At 43.1% G+C, this 22,005-nt stretch overlaps 1 protein-coding gene and 1 long non-coding RNA gene across 2 annotated transcripts in view; one reads left to right on the forward strand and one right to left on the reverse strand.

The window, feature by feature from the left end:
- The window catches only part of ROR2 (receptor tyrosine kinase like orphan receptor 2), a 156,989-nt gene that overhangs the window by 104,270 nt on the left and 30,714 nt on the right, over nucleotides 1-22,005 (reverse strand). The gene's annotated exons all lie outside the window — the stretch shown is intronic.
- The window catches only part of LOC310688541, a 163,305-nt gene continuing 153,349 nt past the window's right edge, over nucleotides 12,050-22,005 (forward strand). The window contains exons 1-2 of the long non-coding RNA XR_014517022.1: nucleotides 12,050-12,170; nucleotides 12,491-13,115. This is a non-coding gene — a long non-coding RNA (uncharacterized lncRNA). The remainder of the gene's footprint in view (nucleotides 12,171-12,490; nucleotides 13,116-22,005) is intronic.

The following is a 22,005-nucleotide window of genomic DNA, read 5'->3' on the forward strand; positions in this document are numbered from 1 at the left end:
CCTCAAAAACTGCAACTGTAATAAAAGAATCAACACTTCCTCCCTGGTTATATTTGATCTAAACAAAATGCAAAAATTCTCCATATACTATATAAGCTCAGGAAGAAATTCCCAGAGCATTCTTATTTTGAAGTTGTCATTGCACTTATATAATTATTTTGTTATCTTGGTTACCTACCTGGTTTTCTTTTTAAACAAACAAACAAACTCAGAAGGGCTGTCAGAGTTTCAGGAACCACAAACCAAGCATGTTGCTTTGTGGCAAATGCCCGCTCCGTGTCCCTGGTGGCGTTGAGAAACCCTAACCCACCAAGTTATAATTCCCAAGGCCAAAGGGAAGTACATCTCTCTCACACAAAAACAAACACACACTAAAACTTTCATTTTGAAGCTCGTGTGTACAATGAAATACAGAAACTAACAGGTAGCCAATCTTTTGTTGTTGTTGTTGATGGTGGTGGTGGTGGTGATTATTATTATTTTATTACTTATACCCTGCCCACCTAGCTGGGTTTCCCAAGCCACTCTGGGCAGCTCCCAACAGAATATTAAAAACATGATAAAACATCAGACATTAAGAACTTCCCTAAACAGGGCTGCCTTCAGATGTAGTTGTTTATTTCCCTGACATCTAGTGGGAGGGCATTCCACAGGATGGATGCCACTACAGAGAAGGCCCTCTGCCTTGTTCCCTGTAACCTCACTTCTCGCAGGGAAGGAACCGCCAGAAGGCTCTTGGAGCTGGACCTCAGTGTCTGGGCTGAATGATGGGGGTGGAGACGCTCCTTCAGGTATACTGGGCCAAGGCCATTTAGGGCTTTAAAGGCTAGCACCAACACTTTGAATTGTGTTCGGAAACATACTGGGAGCCAATGTAGGTCTTTCAGTACCGGTGTTATATGGTCTCGGCGGTTACTCCCAGTCACCAGCCTGGCTGCTGCATTCTGGATTAGTTGTCGTTTCGAGATCACCTTCAAAGGTAGCCACAAATAGAGCGCAGTGCAGTTGTCCAAGCGGGAGATAACCAGAGCATGCACCACTCTGGTGAGACAGTCTGCGGGCAGATAGGGTCTCAGCCTGCGTACCAGATGGAGCTGGTAGACAGCTGCCCTGGACACAGAACTGACCTGCACCTCCATGGACAGCTTGTGAGTCAAAATGACTCCCAGGCTGTGCACCTGTTCCTTCAGGGGCACAGTTACCCCATTCAGGACTAGGGAGTCCTCCACACCTGCCCGCCCCCTGTCCTCCAAAAAAGTACACCTGGTGAAAGAAACCACAATCTCAGGTTCAGACCTAACACTAAACTACCCCATCCTGGTTTGTTTTCCCACGCATGCTAAAAGGGGAGCAAAGTGGGAGCAATTGGGCTGCATGCACAGTATAGCTTACTAAACCAAGAACCTTGGACTAAATGTTTTGTGCAAATACACCCATTGCCAAAATATCCTTGCACAAAGCAATTTTTGCCTATGAGGCTTGCCATAGTTTGGGCTATTTGGCTTGCCACCCTGATTCTGCTCCCACCCTCTCTACCCAGCCCATGAAAGTGTGAAAAAAGGCAACTGCCAAGTGAAAATGGAATTTATGGCGTTCACAAAATCCTTTCGGGGACAGGGTGGGGAACCTGTGGCCATCTAGATGTTGTTGGACTCCCAACTCCCATCAGCCCCCGCTAACATGAACAAAGTCCAGTGATGTTGATTGAGGAGAGTCCAAGAACATCTGAAGAACCACTGTTTTACCAGCCCTTTGTTTTCAGGGAACAATGTAGCTGTCAACCCCTTGAGAGAAACAATTGATTTACCATTGCCCATTTGAGTGTACAGTGGTACCTCGGGTTAAGAACTTAATTCGTTCTGGAGGTCCATTCTTAACCTGAAACTATTCTTAACCTGAGGTACCACTTTAGCTAATGGGGCCTCCCACTGCTGCTGCCCTGCCGCTGCACTAATTCTGTTCTCATCCTGAAGCAAAGTTCTTAACCTGAGGTACTATTTTCGGGTTAGCCGAGTATGTAACCTGAAGCGACCGCAACCCAAGGTACCATTGTATACAATATCAAAATTATCAATTACATTTTACCCTTTTCAGGGTGGTTTCCATGCAACATTTTCTAAACCACACCTTGCCTTTCCTCTGTCTGAATGGAAAGCTTAAAAACAGACCCCCTTGGTGGACGTGGGGAGATATTTGTTACCTGGAGACAGAGAGCACAAAGAGCTCTAAATATTATTGGGGATGTGCTAGCAGTAATAATAATAATAATAATAATAATAATAATAATAATAATAATAATAATAATTTATTATTTATACCCCAAGTTCTTTACCCAAGGTACTATTTCTGGGTTAGTGGAGTCTGTAACCTGAAGCATCTGTAACCTGAAGCGTATGTAACCCGAGGTACCACTGTATTAATTTCTTTCTCTCTCTCTCTCTCTCTCTCTCTCTCTGTGTGTGTGTGTGTACACACACACACACACACACACACACACACACACATTCACATTGGGCTGATATGGAGGGTGGCATGGCATGCAGCAGCTATGAAAAATCGCAAAAGTACTCCAACCGAGCCAAGTTTTATACGGACGTAAAATATTTGCATTCTACACAAAAGTCTGGTTGGGTATGGGTGCAATTCTTTCCCCACACAACATACAGTGGTGCCTCGCAAGACAAAATTAATTTGTTCCGCGAGTTTTTTCGTCTAGCGAACTTTTCGTCTTGCGAAGCACGGTGTCGGGAAAGTTTTGGAAAAGCTTCAAAAATCACCAAAAACCTCAAAAAAGGCTACCACACCACGTTCTATGTGTTGCTCCTCGAAGTCAAGTCGCAACTGTATTAACGGTGTTAAGAAAAAGGAAACAAACTTGCAAGACGTTTTCATCTTGCGAAGCAAGCCCATAGGGAAAATCGTCTTGCGAAGCAGCTCAAAAACCGCAAAACCCTTTCGTCTACCGAGTTTTTCATCTTGCGAGGCATTCATCTTGCGGGGCACCACTGTATTGTGGTCAGAGGTATCCAGCTCTGATGAGCCCACTGTGAAAGGCTATCATTGTAAACATTTTGGCTTGGAGGCAAATCCCATGGAGATCAAAGGGTCCGATTTCAAAATAAACATGCTTCAATTTTGATGTGCAAATAATCATAGTTTGCAGATCAGTATAAAAATAGAAGGAAATGCGTTCTGTTTTTCAGAACCAAGACAATCAGTCAGATCTAAAGGAGGGTCATTATGCTTTCTAGTTCTGCTGAAATAAAGGGAACAATGTTGGCATGACCAACACAGCAATTCTAATACCTAGATCTTTGAAAGGGGTTAGGATTGGGAAGAGATGCCTCTCCATCCACAGAGAAAGGTGGGTACAACCACTAAAGTTCCCACTGGCAGTATATTTATATGTTTACTCAACCCTTCAACAATGGTCCTATGGTGGGTAACATTACAATATAAAACTGCAGATGAAACATAAAATATCAGCGCCACTTTTTCATCTGAATTCAGCTTCCATTTTTCAATCTGCATCCATCCCATTACCACCTCCAGGCAATGGTCCAGCATCTGAACTTCCTCCCAGCTGCTGGGTCATGTGGCCAGCATGACTAAGCCGCTTCTGGTGAACCAGAGCTGCACACAGAAACGCCGTTTACCTTCCCGCCGGAGCGGTACCTATTTATCTACTTTCACTTTGACGTGCTTTCGAACTGTTAGGTTGGCAGAAGCAGGGACCGAGCAATGGGAGCTCACCCCGTCGCAGGGATTCGAACTGCCGACCTTCTGATCGGCAAGCCCTAGGCTCTGTGGTTTAACCCAAAGCACCACCCGTGTCCCCAATATACCAATATACCAATTCATTAGTAATTATAAAAAATGCCAACATAAAGTATTGCATCAACTCAACCAAAGCAATCCTAAACCATCAGTGCCCTAATAATAAGCTTCATCACTAAGTCCTCCACTCTTTCAAAAATGTAAGATAAAATATTACAGCATTTTTATAAGAGATGGTTTGTCTAAGGAGAAAGTATTTTAGTATGCAGTCAAAAGCCAAATCAAATGAAAAATGCAGTTGTCAAAAGGAAGATAATTCCTTCCCATTTTAGATATCTGGAATACATTATTTCAGGCAGCATGGAATTGCTTCTGGCTACAGTCGTGGAATGGATTTTAAGTGAAACCTGGTGTTGGTGCGCATAAATGTTTTCCCCAGGTGCACAAAACACCATCTAAAGAACATTCAGATCTATGGCCACCAAACTTGTAGTTGGTTTTCTTGTGATGGCTGGATGAGGATTCTCTTAATTACCTGCAGTTTTTGATTATAGCAATTTTAGCTTCTATTTAATGTTTATGGTCCAAAGCTATTACTAGCTGCTTTAGTAAGAGCTGCTTCAAGGCAGTAAGTGGCCTTTTCGTACATAGCCGTAGGACAATCTATTGCGGAATATGAATACTTTTGAGGTGTACTTACGTAACCTACACGGACTTTAACACAGGAAAAGAATGAAAATGCCAACTCAATTCCAGGAAATATGGTTGTCTTTTAATCTCATTCCCCTTTTAAAAGCAAATTCCCAAATTTCTGTGGAATTATATCCTAAGCAAATATGCTTAAGACAGCAGCCTTACAACTCAGACCTGTGATTTTTTTGTCCTGAAATGATATCTCGCATAGAAAGGTAGATTTTTCTCGTTTGCAGGCCGAGAGAATGAAGTCAGTTTCATGGGCAGAATTTTAAATATTTTGTAATACTGAATATAAATTTCACTTTACCTAAGCGATGAACAATTGAGCTGCATCTGAAATTCAAGATGGAACCCAATATGGCTGTTGCGTGTTGAGGTTCCCATGCCACCACCCCCCCTAAATAAATCACACATAACACATCAATTTTTGTTTAGGGTTTTAGCATAATTTTTGGCCACAACTTTATTCAAATACAAAAAATGTGAGTGGTTGCTTAGGCATTGGTTATGACTATCTGTCCTTGCCCAGGGACAGAACTGACTTCCAGATTCCAGCGGAAGCCAGCATGGGAAACAAGTATTGGGTGAGAAATGAAGCTGGGCATCAGCCCCTCACTTCTCACCCACATGTTCCTGTGGGGCTTGCACGGCCCAAGTCCGATGCCAGGGACAAGGACGAAAAGAATGGCAAGCCCCTGGATTCCTTTAACGGAATTCCCTTTCCGCACTACCATTGGAGGGGTAGGCACTTACCCCTCCACCAATTTTAACCAATGCCTAACTGCCATAGATCCCTAACAGCCAAGAGGACGCCCAGAGTTGGGCGTCCAGCATTTAAAACCTCTGACCCCACCTCCAAATTTGGCAACATTCAATTCTCCCCAGTAACTCAATTTAACCATTTTGCTGCCTGGGTCCTGCTCCAAAATCTGCCCAGCAACAATAGGGTGGCCTGTATCCCCAACCGCAACACGTGCTCTCTCCTATGGAGAACACGCTTTCTCCAATTTGCAATTGTGCCTCTGACTCTCTCAGACTGTAACACCTGCTTCAAATGCACTCAAAAATTCAAAACGAGTAACGAAGGAAGCAGCAGACAGGTGAAATGAATGTCTAAGCATCTAAGATATAGCATCACCGCTGGCTGTGTTCTCTGAAAGAAGTCTCCTTTTCAGAAAATGCAAGTTATAAATTACTTCTGACAAATTGACTTTCATCTGCCTTGTACAATGACAAGAACAGAGATACTACTCAAGACTTCACAAGATTCCTTCTTCCTGCTTTGCTCAGACCATGCCCCCAAGCCTTCCTCTGTTATTTTACAGAAACCTGCAATTTATTTTACCTTAACAGGCAACGAAAAATCACCGCCAATGGGAAAGGTGAGTTAAAAACCTCACTTCAGCAGAAATTACCTTATGAAACCATGAAGATCGTGCTTAAAAGAGCAGGTGTTTCTGATGTTTAAAATGATTTGTCTATTGATTTATTTTCTGCCACAAATTCCAGATAGGCTGGAGTTTTGGGAATTCTGTACATATTTTCAGGCACTATCTCCTTAGCCAGGCATGTCCAAAATCCATTTTGAGGGCCTAATCCAGCCGCCAGTTGATTTAATCTGGCCCCCATGGCAGTATATGTCCTGGGTCAAAACCTCTGGGGTAAAAAAAATCCTAAAAGCTCAACAACTTTGGTCGGCCCTCCTTCATCAAATCTGGCCCTCTTTGAAAAAGGCTTGGGCACCCCTTGCAGAAAACTTTTTTTTCAGGTGGGGTGTCCTTGGCTATTGGTTTACATGCTTCTAGGATTAGATCTGACACTAAGAAGACTTCAGGACACTATTCTCATTTAAATTAACCCCCACAGATTAACTTTAAAATCAAACTTCATTATCACTCCCACATCTTTTTATTTTTTATTTTGCAATATCACTCTGCTAGGCACTCCTAGCTTGGAAATCAATATATGATTGATTTCAAAATGACTCCAGTTCCAACATATTTTTAAAAGGTTTCTTTTTACTGCATTCCAAAAACATAGTCTAATGTTGGTGTACACTGGATTCCGTAAAGTTAACTGAAGTTTCTCGTGGGTCTATCAGGAAGTCTGAAGAAGAAAACAGAGGAGATGCTTAAGTGAAATGTTTATTATGCTCATAACAAAAAACAATGCCTAGGCGAAATTCTGGGATGATAGTAAATAATGAAAGAGGTCCTGTTTACTTCAGGGGCCTAAAAGGGCTTTTCTCTTAGTTTCTTAAATGAGTATTACAAACTAGAAATAGGTGCTCTAAGTCTGCTAACTCCTGTGTCAAAATAAAGCCAACTAGAAACAGAATTGACCCCCTATTTCACCCCTGAGCTCCAGCAAACCCTTGGCAGCACACAAAAGAATTTATGGTGGGAAATTACTAAAACAGAAAAAACCTAACTCCAGTGCTCTTGAAATATAACCATAGAAAATGTAATTTATGATCAGGGAAATTGCAAAGTTATTTTCCGTACTCTGTTTTCAGAAGTCACTGAGGACAGAATTGACCCCAGTTATCTTAGGTGTTTGGTAGTTTCACCTTCTCATTCCTTTCAATAAGGGTGAAATCGGACCATGGGGTGTTATGAGACACCACAGGTCAACTAAAGCCCATAACTGGAATACATGGTGTAGGCAGTGATTTGGGTTTTCTAAAAGTGCCTGGATTATGTTCTGTAAGGAAGTCTCTTCTCAAGGTCTTGCCACTAGGCCAATTGCACTGGAGAGGTGCCATGGCTATACACAATTTCCCCCATATATTCAATAAACATTTTCCCATCTTCTTTAAACGTATGTTCTTCTTGTTTTCTTATTCGATATGTTAAATCCACAAGCTGCGCATATTCCATCAGTTTAAGTTGCCATTCTTCTTTGGTTGGGACTTCGCTCATTTTCCATTTTGGGGCTAACAAAACACGGGCCACAGTAGTGGCATTCATAAAGAACCTTTTTTAACACCTGGGAATTTCCATCTGAATTATCCCCAACAAAAAGGACTCTGGTTTGTTTGTTTGTTTTTTGGAAAAGTACTTTTAAACATTTTTTTCAATTCATTATGGATCGTTTTCCAATTCTCTTTTACCCTTTTACAAATCCACCACATACGATAAGTCAAGTCATTTTCTTAGGCGACCTTCCTACAAGAAGTAGCCACAGCAAATGCAGACATGAACCTCACACTCTTGCTTTTGTGGTTTCAGTGTAACATGGGAAAGGGACACTTGTGCCTCCGTCCTTCAGGGAAATGCATGAAGCTGCCTATCTATCAACCACAAGACCACCGACAGCAAGGTTAAAGTTTACTGGGAAATGATATATAATGAATTGAAAAATATGCTTAAAATAACGTTTGAAAAACAACAACCCAGAAGCGTTCCTTTTGGGAATTATAGGGTCAGAACTACCCAAACTGTAGAGAAATTTATTCATGTATGCGACTACAGCAGCAAGAATGTTACTTGCCCAAAAATGGAAAGAAGAGGTCCCAGCAAAAGAAGAATGGATACAAAAACTTGTGGAATATGCAGAAATGGTGTAACTTACCGGAAAAATAAGAAATCAAGATGAACTTTTTCTAAAAGAATGGAAATGATTTATTGAATATTTACAAATAAACTGTAAACAGTTAAGAACATTGGCAGAATTGTTGTAATAACCTACAGTTTTATAATAACATATATTTAAAGTAGATGAATACATGAGTATGTTAAGTTAATGTGGAATATGCAGAAAATATAAAAAATAAATTTAAGGAACTGCAGAAAGAGAAAGAGTAGATATATACCTGCCACACAGCAAAGACAGGTGCAATTCTTAGGGGAAGGCCATACTGCAGTGGTATAGCATCTGCTTTGAATGGAGGTCCAAGTTGCAAGGTAGGGCTGGGAACGGCCCCTGTCTGAAACCCTAGCAGTCAGTGTACGGTAAAGGTAAAGGACCTCTGGACGGTTAAGTCCAGTCAAAGGCAACTCTGGGTTTGCGGAGCTCATCTCGTTTTCAGGCTGAGGGAGCTGGCGTTTGTCCGCAGACAGCTTTCCAGGTCATGTGGCCAGCAGGACTAAACCGCTTCTGGCACAATGGGACACAGTCACGGAAACCAGAGCGCACGGGAACGCCGTTTACCTTCCCGCCACAGCGGTACCTATTTATCTACTTGCACTGGTGTACTTTCGAACTGCTAGGTTGGCAGGAGCTGGGACAGCAATGGGGGCTCACCCTGTCATGGGGATTCGAACCGCTGACCTTCTGATCGGCAAGCCCAGGAGGCTCCGTGGTTTAGACCACAGCGCCACCTGTGTCCCAGGCAGTCAGTGTAGACATTACTGACAGTCTTCTTCTCTGTGGTGGCAACGTGCTTCAGGAATGCCCTATCCTCATGAGATGCAACTGGTACTGATCCTGTGCCAATTGAGGGCGTAGCTTTTGCCCATGGGAGATTGATATGGTAAACCAGCTCTGAACTGACACATTGCTCTATCAGCCCATTCTTAATTGATTATTGGATTTTTTTTAAATCTCGTGTTCAGATTTTATTGTTACGATGTTTGGTTTGTCTCATAACCTGCCCTGGGATCATGGCAGATAAAGGCAGGATTCAAATTGAAATAAATTATTATTTGTTTGTTTAATTTCCATGTGGACCCTGCCCTTGTTGATTTAAATTTAATAAACAAACAAATGCTTCAAAAGCTGCTGGAACTCACGACGCCACCAAGAGCTTGTGAGGACTTAAGTTGTCACGGTTCTTAAATATCTTACTTCTTAAATAATGGAGCTACAGAACATCTAGGCATCTGCGTTCGTTCGATGTGGTGAGGGACCCAAAACCACAGCAGGGCAATCCGACATGCCCAATTGCATTTCAGGGGACGCTGTGTTTATTTGCTATTGGCTGTAGCACCAAGAGCTCCTTTAAAACAAAAATAAAGCATATCAGAAGCTGTGACCACATTTATTTATTTTTTTAAAAACCTTTTAATATGCTCATTATTGTTAAGATCTTTTAAATATAAACATTATCATTAGAAGACTTCAATAAGACTACTGCAATGCGCTCTACGTGGGGCTACCTTTGAAGGTGACCTGGAAACTACAATTAATCCAGAATGCAGCAGCTAGACTGGGGACTAGGTCTTGCAACAAAATCTTACTACAGGTGGTGGTACATGTTCCCCGATAAACCAGGGCATACTTATGTCCCAGATACCTTGATATCTGTCTACCTTATCGGTTGCGTCACATAGATTCGCTTTTGTTAGAGCCAGATTTAATGTGTTCCCCTCAAATGTGCTGAACAATAGATTTTCTAACGGTAAAACCTCTGTTTTATGTGCATGTGACAACAAATCAATAGAATCCCTTCATCATATCTTGTTTAATTGTCCTTTATATATTGTTCCCCAATCAAGGATTCTGAGTTCAATCATTTTGGAAACTGTTGCTAAACCACCTGAATTACATCTAGCCCAGGGGTCTGCAACCTTTAAGACAAAAAGAGCCACTTGGACCCGTTTCCAAAGAAAAAACAACAACTGGGAGCCACAAAACCATTGCGACATTTAAAACAAATATATCTCCGGAGCCACGATCTGACAGCGGGCGGGAAGGTGACGTCGGGACGGTGCGTGACTAACGCACGCACCGCCCCCATGCGACGTCACAGCCAGTACAGCGCCCGCCACAGTGAGGAGTGTTGGGGCGCACAATGCGCCTCCTCCCCTCGCTAGTATCTGCCCCGGAGCCGCAGCAAAGATGTAAAAGAGCCACATGCGGCTCCGGAGCCACAGGTTGCAGACCCCTGATCTACTCCAGGACATTGACTCTTACAGAACATTACAGGTTGCAAGATTCCTGAATTCTGTTCTTTCATATAAAAGACTTCATGGACTGCTGCATGACTATTAAAATCTAGTAAACTCTATCCACCATCTTTATATTCAAGGCCACAATATGGTACATCTAGAGACTGTATGCAATGTGAAGATTATCCGTTGAAATATTTTAGTTGATATTTTAGAATGTAAAATGCTATTTTATTTACTGATTGGTTTTACCTGGTGGGCTTATAGCCGAATAAAGTATTATCTATCTATCTATCTATCTATCTATCTATCTATCTATCTAGGGACTAGGAGTGACCGCAAAGACCATATAACACAGGTCCTGAAAGACTTACATTGGCTCCCAGTACGTTTCCGAGGACAATTCAAAGTGTTGGTGCTGACTTTTAAAGCCATAAACGGCCTCGGCCCAGTATACCTGAAGGAGCGTCTCCACCCCCATCGTTCAGCCCGAACTGAGGTCCAGCTCCGAGGGCCTTCATTGCAAGAAGTGAGGTTGCAGGGAACCAGGCAGAGGGCCTTCTAAAAGTCAGATAGTTGTTTATTTCCTTGATATCTGATGGGAGGGTGTTCCACAGGGCGGGCGCCACTACCAAGAAGGCCCTCTGCAGAGAATGGAAAAGCATGCTGTGGTGGGAAGGTGAAAGAGGCAGAGGAGGAAGCTGTTGGTATTGCTGCAGCGACTTGGATGAATCTTGTCTCTTCCCCAGCCCATACAAAACGCCCAGCTTTCCTTATGTAAGCCTGAAAAGGAGGGAGTGAGGCACAGCTTGCCTGTGAAGGAGTGTTTTTGGAGAGGTGGAATATGGACTTCGTCCCATTTTTTTCATTCACTCGAGGAAAAATGAGGGATCAGTGACTGTGCTTTATTTCCTTCTTAATTCCCCCCACCTTCATTTCTACTGGAGAAATTGTACAGGGTCTTTCTTTACTGTAGCAAAGGGTTGTCAATACACAGTATGGGCTCCAACTTCTCCTAACAATTTATAATGGGATCTACCTCTAACCACTTATACTGCAGATGAGCATCTTAGGTTAACAGTACAAAAGAATTTTAAATGTAGTTTATCACTTTTCATGTAAGTACTACAGTTTTAAACTATGGGTAGGCAAACTAAGGCCTGGGGGCCAGATGCGGCCCAATCGCCTTCTAAATCCGGCCCACAGACGGTCCGGGAATCAGCGTGTTTTTACATGAGTAGAATGTGTGCTTTTATTTAAAATGCATCTCTGGGTTATTTGTGGAGCATAGTAATTTGTTCATATTTTTCTTCAAAATATAGTCCAGCCCCCCACAAGGTCTGAGGGACAGCGGTGCCCCCTGCTGAAAAGGTTTGCTGGCCGCTGGCTCTAAACTGAAGTTAATCCAACAAGCTGAATTTTAAGTTTGTGACAGGACTCTCTCTCCCCCCTCCCCCAAATCCTTCAGACTGGGTTCCTCTCTTCTCCCGTATAAAACAAATGGAGCTGCAGGAGGTTTATAAGCCCTTTGCCAGACCTGATTTATTTTCTTAAATAGCTTGCAAATTTAGTAATTGAGTTCTTCAGGAATGTACCTCCTAACGGCACTTCCTGTAGTATTTAAAATCCCAGTTAAGCTTCCAAGCAGAATGCAAACATTCAATGCTGAGTGTGCAATAAGCTCCCATGTGCATAAAAGCATTGCTGATTAGAATTATCATGTAAAATTATTCAATAAAGCCTTATCGATGTGGTAAATGCCTGCATACAATAGCTACCTGTTTAAGATATTACTTTTTTATAGTAAGTGCAGTTCCACAGAGCAGTTATGACCCATGTTGAATCCCAAACTGCTAGGGATGTACAGTGGTGCCTCGCAAGACGAAAAGAATCCGTTCTGTGATTCTCTTCGTCTAGCGGTTTTTTCGTCTTGCGAAGCAAGCCCATTGACGGATTAGCGCTATTGGCGGCTTTTAGCGGCTTATCTGCTGATCGGATCAGCTGATAAGCGGCTTAGCGGCTTAGAAAAAGGGGGGGAAACCAGCAGGAACTCGCAAGACATTGTCGTCTTGCAAAGCAAGCCCATAGGAAATTCGTTTTGCGAAGCACCTCCAAAACGGAAAACTCTTTCGTCTAGCGAGTTTTCCGTCTTGCGAGGCATTCGTCTTGCGGGGCACCACTGTAAGAAGCGACAAATATTGCAAGCCAAAGGGCATGGCCAATCATGTGGATCTAAACCATCCAATAGAAACACTGCCAGAAAGGAGGTACCAAATCCAGCATCGCCTGAGCTCTGCGAGTGCGGCTTTCTTCTGACTGAAGTGCAGATGTTTGAGGACTGGGACATTTGCAGGGAAACCAAAATGCTTGTTTACAGAGCTATTGCACTACCAACCTTACTGTATGCTTGTGAAACATGGACCACTTCTAAACGCCATCTCCAACTCCTCGAAAGATTCCATCAACAGCGTCTCCAAAAAAATTTACATGTCACTTGGGAAGACAGGCAAACTAATGCAAGTGTACTGGAAGAAGCAAAGATCACCAGTGTCGAAGCAATGATTCTTCAACATCAACTTCATTGGACTGGTCATGTTGTGCGGATGCCTGAAGATCGTCTTCCAAAGCAACTACTCCATTCCGAACTTAAAAATGGAAAGTGTAATGCTGGTGGTCAACAAAAGAGGTTTAAAGGCTCTCTCAAGGCAAATCTAAAATAATGTAGTATAAACACCGACAACTGGGAAACACTGGCCTGCGAGCGCTCCAGTTGGAGAACAGCCTTTACCAAAGGTGTCATGGGCTTTGGAGGTGCTTGAAGTCAGGACATAAGGGAGAAAGGCGCTAAGAGGAAGGCACGCTTGGCAAACCCTCACCATGATCACCTCCCACCTGGAAACCTCTGTCCCCACTGTGGAAGGGCGTGTGGATCCAGAATTGGCCTCCACAGTAACTTACAGACCCACAGTTAAGACCGTTTTTATTGAAGACAATCTTACTTGGCTACAAGTGATCACCAAAGAAGAAAAAGACCAGCTTGGTTAGAGACATACATGTGATCAATCCCATTTATGTTGTTATAATAGCACTCCCTGCAGTAAGGAAGTATGCTGTGAAAGCTCAATGTCTGAGTAGGTACAAAGCCCAATATACTAGGGGCTCAATATATATTAGACTGATTCTCCAGGTGCTCTCCTAGTCCAAATATTGAAGAGAAGGAAGCAATTATAAACAAATAATTCACTTATTGAGATTCTACCCCTCCCCAAATTGCCATTTTCATTTGTCACATAATAGCAAAAAACTAGAGTGACATTCTCCCCCCCCCCCAGGTAAACTGCCCTGAGACCCCCAGGTATAGGGTGGTATAATAATAATAATAATAATAATAATAATAATAATAATAATAATAATACTTTATTTTGGACAAAAACATTGTATTTAAAATTATTAAGGGGAAAATGTTTTTGATTTTTTTAAAAGAACAATTTAATCCATGATTTAGAGCCAATTAATGCATAATGATGCTCAGTCCAAATCTGTCCCCCCCCCCCTCATTAGGCTCCCTTCATTCCGACACCATTATACAAGGGCTGTGCTGTTACAGTGAAGAATTCTTTAATCACTTCTGACATGCATCCACTTTTCTACTTGGCTTGGCCCCAGCAAACATAGTCGTGCTCTACCTCACTTAATTTCTCTCCGCAGCCTTCCCTTTTCCTTTGGGTAACATACCTCATTTCAAAGGTTACAACTTGCCACGAGATTCATCTAGAGAGGAAGGACACAGCTGGCTCAGGAACAAGGTTTTTCTTGGATTCACACTGTGCTCAATATCTAAAGCAAAGAGGTACCAGGCTCAAGGCTCCCTGGAAATTTCCCCCCTCAACCTAAACACACTTTTCTCTAACTATAGATGTTAAGGGGTCTTATTGTGGTCATTCAGCTGTTTGGGGGAAACACAGTGCACATACTCTGCAGAGACATGGGATGGGAAAATTTTCCCACTACTATGCTTTTTTCCATGGAAAAGTTTCCATTACTAAAATGCATTGCTTTCTAAAATTAAACAATACCAATGAACCTGAACAGTTTTAAAGCACAGTTAAAGAATAGTATTTTCCTCTTCTTGAAGCCAGTGCAGGATAACACCACCCACATAGTGGTGTTCTAGTGCCCACTCGAGAAAGGGGGTAAGAATGGGGCATGCTGGCACCTCTCCACTGTTGCCAACCATGCCTTCCAGGCCCTCTCTCGCAGTGAGGAAACCAGCAGAAGGCCCTCGGCGCTGGACCTCAGTGTGCAGGCTGAGCAATGGGGGTGGAGATGCTCCTGTATTGGGCCAAGGCCATTTAGGGCAGGCATCCCCAAACTCAGCCCTCCAGCTGTTTTGGCACTACAACTCCCATCATCCCTAATGAGTACAGGATCCAGGGCTAAGCTCAGGGACGTCCAAGCTGAGGGGCAGGGAACCTCTGGCCTTCCAGATCTTTTTGAACTGCAGCTTCCATCATCAGTGACCATTAGCCATGCTAACTGGGGAAGATTGGAGTTACAGTTGAAAAACATCTGGCAGGTCACCGGTTCCTCACCCTCAAAGTGAAGCGCTCAATAAATACTGAACTGGAAGTTATGTTCGCACTTAGTTAAGTATAAAACAAAAACAGAAAAACCCCTACTTTAAAACACATACACTCCTCTAATATGTCCCTGCAGAATCATATTATTTCTATAATAGCCACCAGCTCATGCTCTGCAAACCATTTGATCAGACAGTTGCTCTCTAAAACCAGCAACTTGACAAGACACCCAAAATAGTAAGGTGACCAGAATAACTTTCCCCAGAACTATTTTCTATTGGCAAAGTGTTCACATGTGATGTTTTAAAATTTAACAGATGTGCACTGTTCTGCTAGATTTATGATATCCACACTGCATTTTGTTTTGGACACAGATAATCTAATTCTCATATCTTGATCATCAAGCTTCTTATGTAAACGTCTATATATTTTACCTTTTAAATATTCTGGTGTATAATAGTGTTAGTCTTTTAGATTACTTACTGTCAATTTCTATCCTGTCCTCACATTAAGGGCATGGAAGGTACAGCAATAATAATAATAATAATAATAATAATAATAATAATAATAATAATAATAATAATAGAAGAAGAAGATAAGTTGCATACTTAAAGCTGGACAAAGGTCCTGGAATTTAGTTCCAGAACTACTTTTAATTTTAAGAGCCAGCAGTGCGGTTTGCTATGCTGTAGTTAAAGTTGTCTCTTTGGAACAGACTTCCTTTGTCCCAGATACTGTCTCTCCAAGGCTTAGCAATTCTAAGCCTTTCCTTCCCAATTGCCAACAGCTCTTCCACACACTAAGACCCTACAGGAGTATTCTGTAAATAAACTGGCACTGCATATGGGACAGGTAGCATTTCTGAAAATACTAGCTGGATTTCAGCCTCCCACTGAGTATTCTAAATATTTTTTCAAGGGATACTCAATTACATTTTCCCGAAGTGTCGCCTATCAAGAAAATTAATGACATTTTCCCTGCCTGTTGCAGAGGTTGCAGGTTACACTGCGGTCAATGTGACATTACGACTGTGCCTGACTGGGTGCCAATCTATATAAATCAACAGAATGAAGTAGTAAAGCTTCTCCTGGATTGTACAAGACCTGGAACAGTCTCACCATCTGAATGGTCCTTGAGAGACAATGTACACATCTAGCACCATAACAGAATACAGTGGTACCTCGGGTTACATACGCTTCAGGTTACACACTCCGCTAACCCAGAAATAGTACCTTGGGTTAAGAACTTTGCTTCAGGGTGAGAACAGAAATTGTGCTCCGGCGGCACAGCAGCAGCAGGAGGCCCCATTAGCTAAAGTGGTGCTTCAGGTTAAGAACAATTTCAGGTTAAGAACGCACATCCAGACCAAATTCTTAACCCAAGGTACCACTGTACCAGCTCAGGACTGCAATACCTCAAGGACTGCTTCTTCACGTATGAACCTACCTAGACCCTGAGATCATCATCTGAGACCCTTCTTCATGTGCCTCCTCCTCCAGAGGTCCAGAGGGTGACAACACAAGAACAGGGCCTTCTCTGCAGTGGCTCCCTGTCTATGGAATGCTCTCCCCAGGGAAATTCGCCTGGTACCTTCATTATACACCTTTAGGCGCCAGGCAAAAATCTTCCTTTTTAACCAGGCCTTTGGTTGATCTGATTGACATCTTATGCCCTTTTAGAATGTGGTTCTTTTTTGGGGAGGGGGGTTAATTGGGTTATTGTTTTTAGTTTGATTTTATATGTTGTGGTCTTGTTTGTGAACTGCCCTGAGACCTCCGGGTACAGGGCGGTCTATAAATTGAATAAATAAATAAATAGTAGAAAATTTTCATGTGGAAAAGGCAGCCTAACCTCATTCCTCACATGCTAGCTTTTGAAATACGGGGATATTCCTGAATGGGGAGCAGCCCAGGAAACTCTGTTATGTCACTATTCTGCTGCATTAGTTTTAAGTCCCTAAGCCTGTAGCCTTCCATATATCACAGGAATACAATTCTCATAATACCTGACCATGAAGTACACAATCACTGATAGGTCCACCCGCCATTGTGAGGCTCAAAGCAATGAAGATGATGCCTCCCCAGCTGTTGCCATTGGCTGTGGGTTTCTTGTGATGTCACAAAAGCACTTGGCAACTGAGTGGATATAAAGGCAGGCCAAGGGGAAAGGCCTTTTCTATTCCCAGCAGGACACACCTGGCAATGGATGTGACATTCAGCACTGCCCAGGTTTCTTCCACTTGGAGGAGGCAAAGTGGTGAATGGAAGGAGGCAATCCTCTGGCAGTGGGATGCTAGGGAGCGAGAATAAGGCACGTTTGCTTGCTTTAAGGCTGCTGGTATCCATGACTGGAAGCTGGCAGGCATCTCATGATGGACCTAAGAGAAGCTGGCAGATGTTGGTGGATGGAAGCCAGTAGCTTTTGGATTCAGAAGTTGGTGAAGGCTATAAGGCTAAAGCAGACTGATGTTTGTGGATGTCAGCTGATGGAAGTTCACCTTTGGAAGCCAGTCAACAGAAGCCAGTGGATATTTGTGGACTGAAGCCAGGGCACGAACGTAAATAGATGTCATGTTTTTGGATATCGGCTGGTATATCTTTGTGTGAGTACATGGGATGTTTCAAACGTGGTTGAGGCAGAATGGTGTTTGCATGTGCATGAATGTGATGTGTGGAAGGTAGATATTCATGAATAGATGGAATCCATGGGAGGGGGGATATTGGTTTCATGGAATCAGAATCAGGGAATAGATTTTGGGAGGGACCATGAGGGTCATCTAGCCCAACCCTTTACAGTGCAGGAATCTTTTGCCAAATGTGGGGCTCAAACCCACTGGCGTGCTTCTGAACTGCTAGGTTGGCAGGAGCTGGGACAGAGCAAGGGGAGATCACTCCGTCGCGGGGATTCGAACCGCTGACCTTCTAATCAGCAAGCCCAAGAGGCTCAGTGGTTTAGACCACAGCTCCAACCGCTTCCCTACCTAACCATGGGCTGTGCTGGCTGTTAGGAATTGAAGTCCAGCAGCACCCAGAGCACCATATAGATTCTCCATATAGATTCTCTGTAAGATCAAACTTACGATTAAGTGAATTCCCTACCCCTGGAGATATGCCTAGGTCTGAGAAGGTATAACTTCATTGCTTGCAATTAAGGATCCTATTCACAGGGTCACAGAGAACCACTTTATTTTGCACAGAATAAAATTTTGGAGATTTATTCCCGATTCAGACATCTAACATACACAAAGTTCTCCATGTAACTGAATTCCCACATTCATTCCTGAGTTGGGGAGGAATTAAAAAAAAACCTTTACAAATGAAAAGTTAAAAACAACAATGGAACAAAACCCTTTCAAAATGAAGGCACAGAAAGTAGGCAGTTAACAGAAATGTACACAAGTCAAATGACTTTGCCATTTTTCTCCATAACTGATTGTGCAGCAAGGTGCAGAGCAATAAGTGAAAAATATCCTCAAGCAAAAGGTTATCAACTTGACATGTTTTTCCTGTAATATTTTTAATCCCTCTAGGACAACACTGCATTGGATTATTCATCAGAAGAATCTTAGAGGTTATTCTTTCCCTCTTACAAAAGATATATTGTTTCTGTATCTTTATTTTCTATACACTAGCACTGATATGTAAACATTTTTGTTTTAAAAACGGATTTGTTAGTTAATAAATTCCACAGAAAGGATTGGCATAGTTTCTACCACTAAAATAAAATACAGTGGTACCTCGGTTTTCGTACGTAATCCATTCCAGAAGACCATTCACCTTCCAAAACCTTTGAAAACCGAGGCGCAAAGGGCAGTCTGCAAATTCAATGGAGAAAATTGGGCGGGGGGGACTCAGTGGAAGCCATTTGGCTTCCAAAGAGTGTTCAAAAACAGAAGCATTTACTTCCGAGTTTTCAGCATTCAAAAACCGAAACGTTCAGCTTCTGAGACTTTCGACAACCGAGGTACCACTGTATGCTTCGAAGTTCTAGTCCTGAAACACTGTTTCACAGTCCTGAGACACAGTTCCTAATACAGCTACATTTCCCCTTGCTGGATTGGGGCAATAATATACCGTATTTTTCGCCCTATAGGACACACTTTTTCCCCTCCAAAAATGAAGGGGAAATGTGTGTGCGTCCTATGGGGCGAATGCAGGCTTTCACTGAAGCCTGGAGAGCGAGAGGGGTCGGTGCGCACTGACCCCTCTCGCTCTCCAGGCTTCAGGAGAGCCCCAGCACCAGCCCCACAAGGTCGGGGGACAGAGGGAGGCGGAACGCCGCCATCCTGCTGTCTCCCGAAGTGGTTTGGAGGCTGACGGCGGCGAGACCCCGCTGCCAGCCCTGCAAGCTCCGGGGACAGTGGGGAGGCGCAGCACGTCTCCCCGCTGTCCCCGGACCTGATCTGAAGGCGGGCGGCAGGGAGATGAGCGCTTCTCCCTGCTGTCCCCGGACCTGATCTGAAGGCGGACGGCAGGGAGAAGAGCGCTTCTCCCCGCTGCCTGCCCCACAAGCTCCGGGGACAGCAGGGAGGCGCAGCGCGTCTTCCTACTGTCCCCGGACCTGATCTGAAGGTGGGCAGCAGGGAGAAGAGCGCTTCTCCCCGCTGCCTGCCCCACAAGCGCCTGGGGGGGAAATAATTTTTTTTCTTTATTTCCCCCCCAAAAAACTTGATGCGTCCTATGGGCCGGTGCGTCCTATGGGGCAAAAAATACGGTAATTTCTACAAACGCAAAGAACAGCTAGTGTGATATCCAACCACATACTCAGAGTAGGACCCCCAACCCCATAACAAATTATTTCAATGTGTCTACTCCAAATACCACCACTAAAACACTGTTGTTCCTAGCTTTATTGTTTTCAGCAGTTTAACTCGTCTATGGAACTATTTTTGGTTAAGAGCTATACCTGGGTGGCACTGTGGGTTAAACCACAGAGCCTAGGACTTGCCGATCAGAAGGTCAGCGGTTCGAATCCCTACAACGGGGTGAGCTCCCGTTGCTCGGTCCCTGCTCCTGCCAACCTAACAGTTCGAAAGCACGTCAAAGTGCAAGTAGATAAATAGGTACCGCTCCGGCAAGAAGGTAAACGGCGTTTCCGTGCACTGCTCTGGTTCGCCAGAAGCGGCTTAGTCACGCTGGCCACATGACCCGGAAGCTGTACGCCGGCTCCCTCGGCCAGTAAAGCGAGATGAGCACCACAACCCCAGAGTCGGCCATGACTGGACCTAATGGTCAGGGGTCCCTTTACCCCTTTACCTATACCTGCTAGGTGGGGGATCAGATTGCCAAGAATCCACCATTGAGAGACACAAACTCTCTGCTATCACAGAATTACCCTTGGCAATGGTATAGCTAAGCCTTCAAAAGAGTGTGTGCAAATTATGAGATATCCCTCCCAATTGAAATCAATGGACAACCCAGATGACTTATCTCCCCAATTCCTCCTCGATCCCCACAGCCACAACAAAGGATAAAACTCTGGATAACTTTTGCAGACTGTCTTGGCCAAACTATAGAAATTCCAGCCAGATAACTCAAATTTTAAGATGCAAAACTTTGGGGCTCATCACTGTAAAGATATTAAGGTAGAACGAAGTGAGGACTTGAGGGTGGGAATCTTTATACAAAACATGCAGGGAGAGCGCTAAATGAATAAATATTATCACACCACCATGTAAATCCTCCAAGGACTACAACTCCTCTGTTGCAAATTGGGCTGCCAGAAGCACCCGCCCCAAAAAAGCCAGGTAGGGGGCTTATCAGGGAGACCATCAAAACAGGACCCTTGTACCCCCTCCATACTTCTTCCTCACAAAATTGTCCTATTCTTTCTTCTTTCAGGTTACTAATGTCTTCTTTTGTGTATATTTCCAGTATTCTGTAAGCCACTTTGAGGAGTGCATTTTAATCCCACATGAGAGGACTGTGTTATTTTAAAATTTCCAGAACAATAATTAAAACATTATGTCCACAACAATGCCAGAAAATTAGCAGGCCAAATATTTCCCTGCATGCTGACTGAGCTGTGAAAGGAGCTAAATGGTAAGCAAAAAAAAAACTATATCTTCCAGCCTGTCTATTAAATGGTTCTAGTGATTCATTACTGTGCTCATCTGAAGAAGTAATTTGTAATTCTGAAAAGCTTGTGTTAGGGCGAATTTTCACTTGGGAGATAGGGGATCATTCACTTGTGTTTCCATTTATTTTAATTCTAGACTCCACCAGGACCCAACATAAAATAAGGCTCCTGAAATGGCATAGAAGATATCCCACATGAAATAGCTCTGGCCGCCCACCATTTTGTGCTGTGGCAATTTATGCAATAATAAAACGTACTCTCGAGGTCTGTGAGTTGAATGTCACATATGAAATGCAGCTGATGGTACAACTAGAACAGACATTTCCATCTTGGGTGGTCTGTCACACCAGCTTTTTAGCAGATCGAGCTCTGAGTGACCAGACCAGAGGACTACACCGTGTAGTCTATGGGTTATACAGAAAAAGCCCTCAAATCACATGGAACAGCACATGGGCTTTCTACAGAATACTGCTGGGTTAGCCAAAATGTGGAATATTATGGCGTAGGACTCAAGTTCACAATGTGGTTTATTGGACCCTGGTAATTAGGCAGATTAATCTGAAACTTTCCAAAGCTTTCCAACTCAACTTTATAGAGCATATAATTTTACTATTAGCCCTTTCCTCTTGTATATTATTCAAATCAGATAAAATAAGACTATGTAACTACTTGGTACAATTCATGTTTTAAAAAGAAAACTATCAGGGCTTAATCTCTGCGAATCTTAACATTTTACAAATGTAGTCTTAACATTTCTTCCTGTGAAACTTGTTTCTTTTGCAATGTTACCTACACAAAAATCTGTGTCCCTTAGGCAGTAGTTATAAGTTAGGAAATGTAAGTAATGATGAAAAACAACATCAAGAATCCAATATAGTTCTTCCAGGGATGCATTTATTAAAAGATTTATACACCATCCTTCAGCAGAGCTTATAGAGGATGATTTGTTTTGTAGTATGCGCTCCTAACAATACAAGCCTATACATGCACATGTTTACTCAGAAGTAAGGCCCATGGAGTTCAGTTAAGGTTCACTTTCAGGA

Source organism: Podarcis liolepis (genome assembly GCF_965112155.1).
Source record: "Podarcis liolepis genome assembly, chromosome: 11".
In the NCBI taxonomy this organism is placed as follows: Eukaryota; Metazoa; Chordata; class Lepidosauria; order Squamata; family Lacertidae; genus Podarcis; species Podarcis liolepis.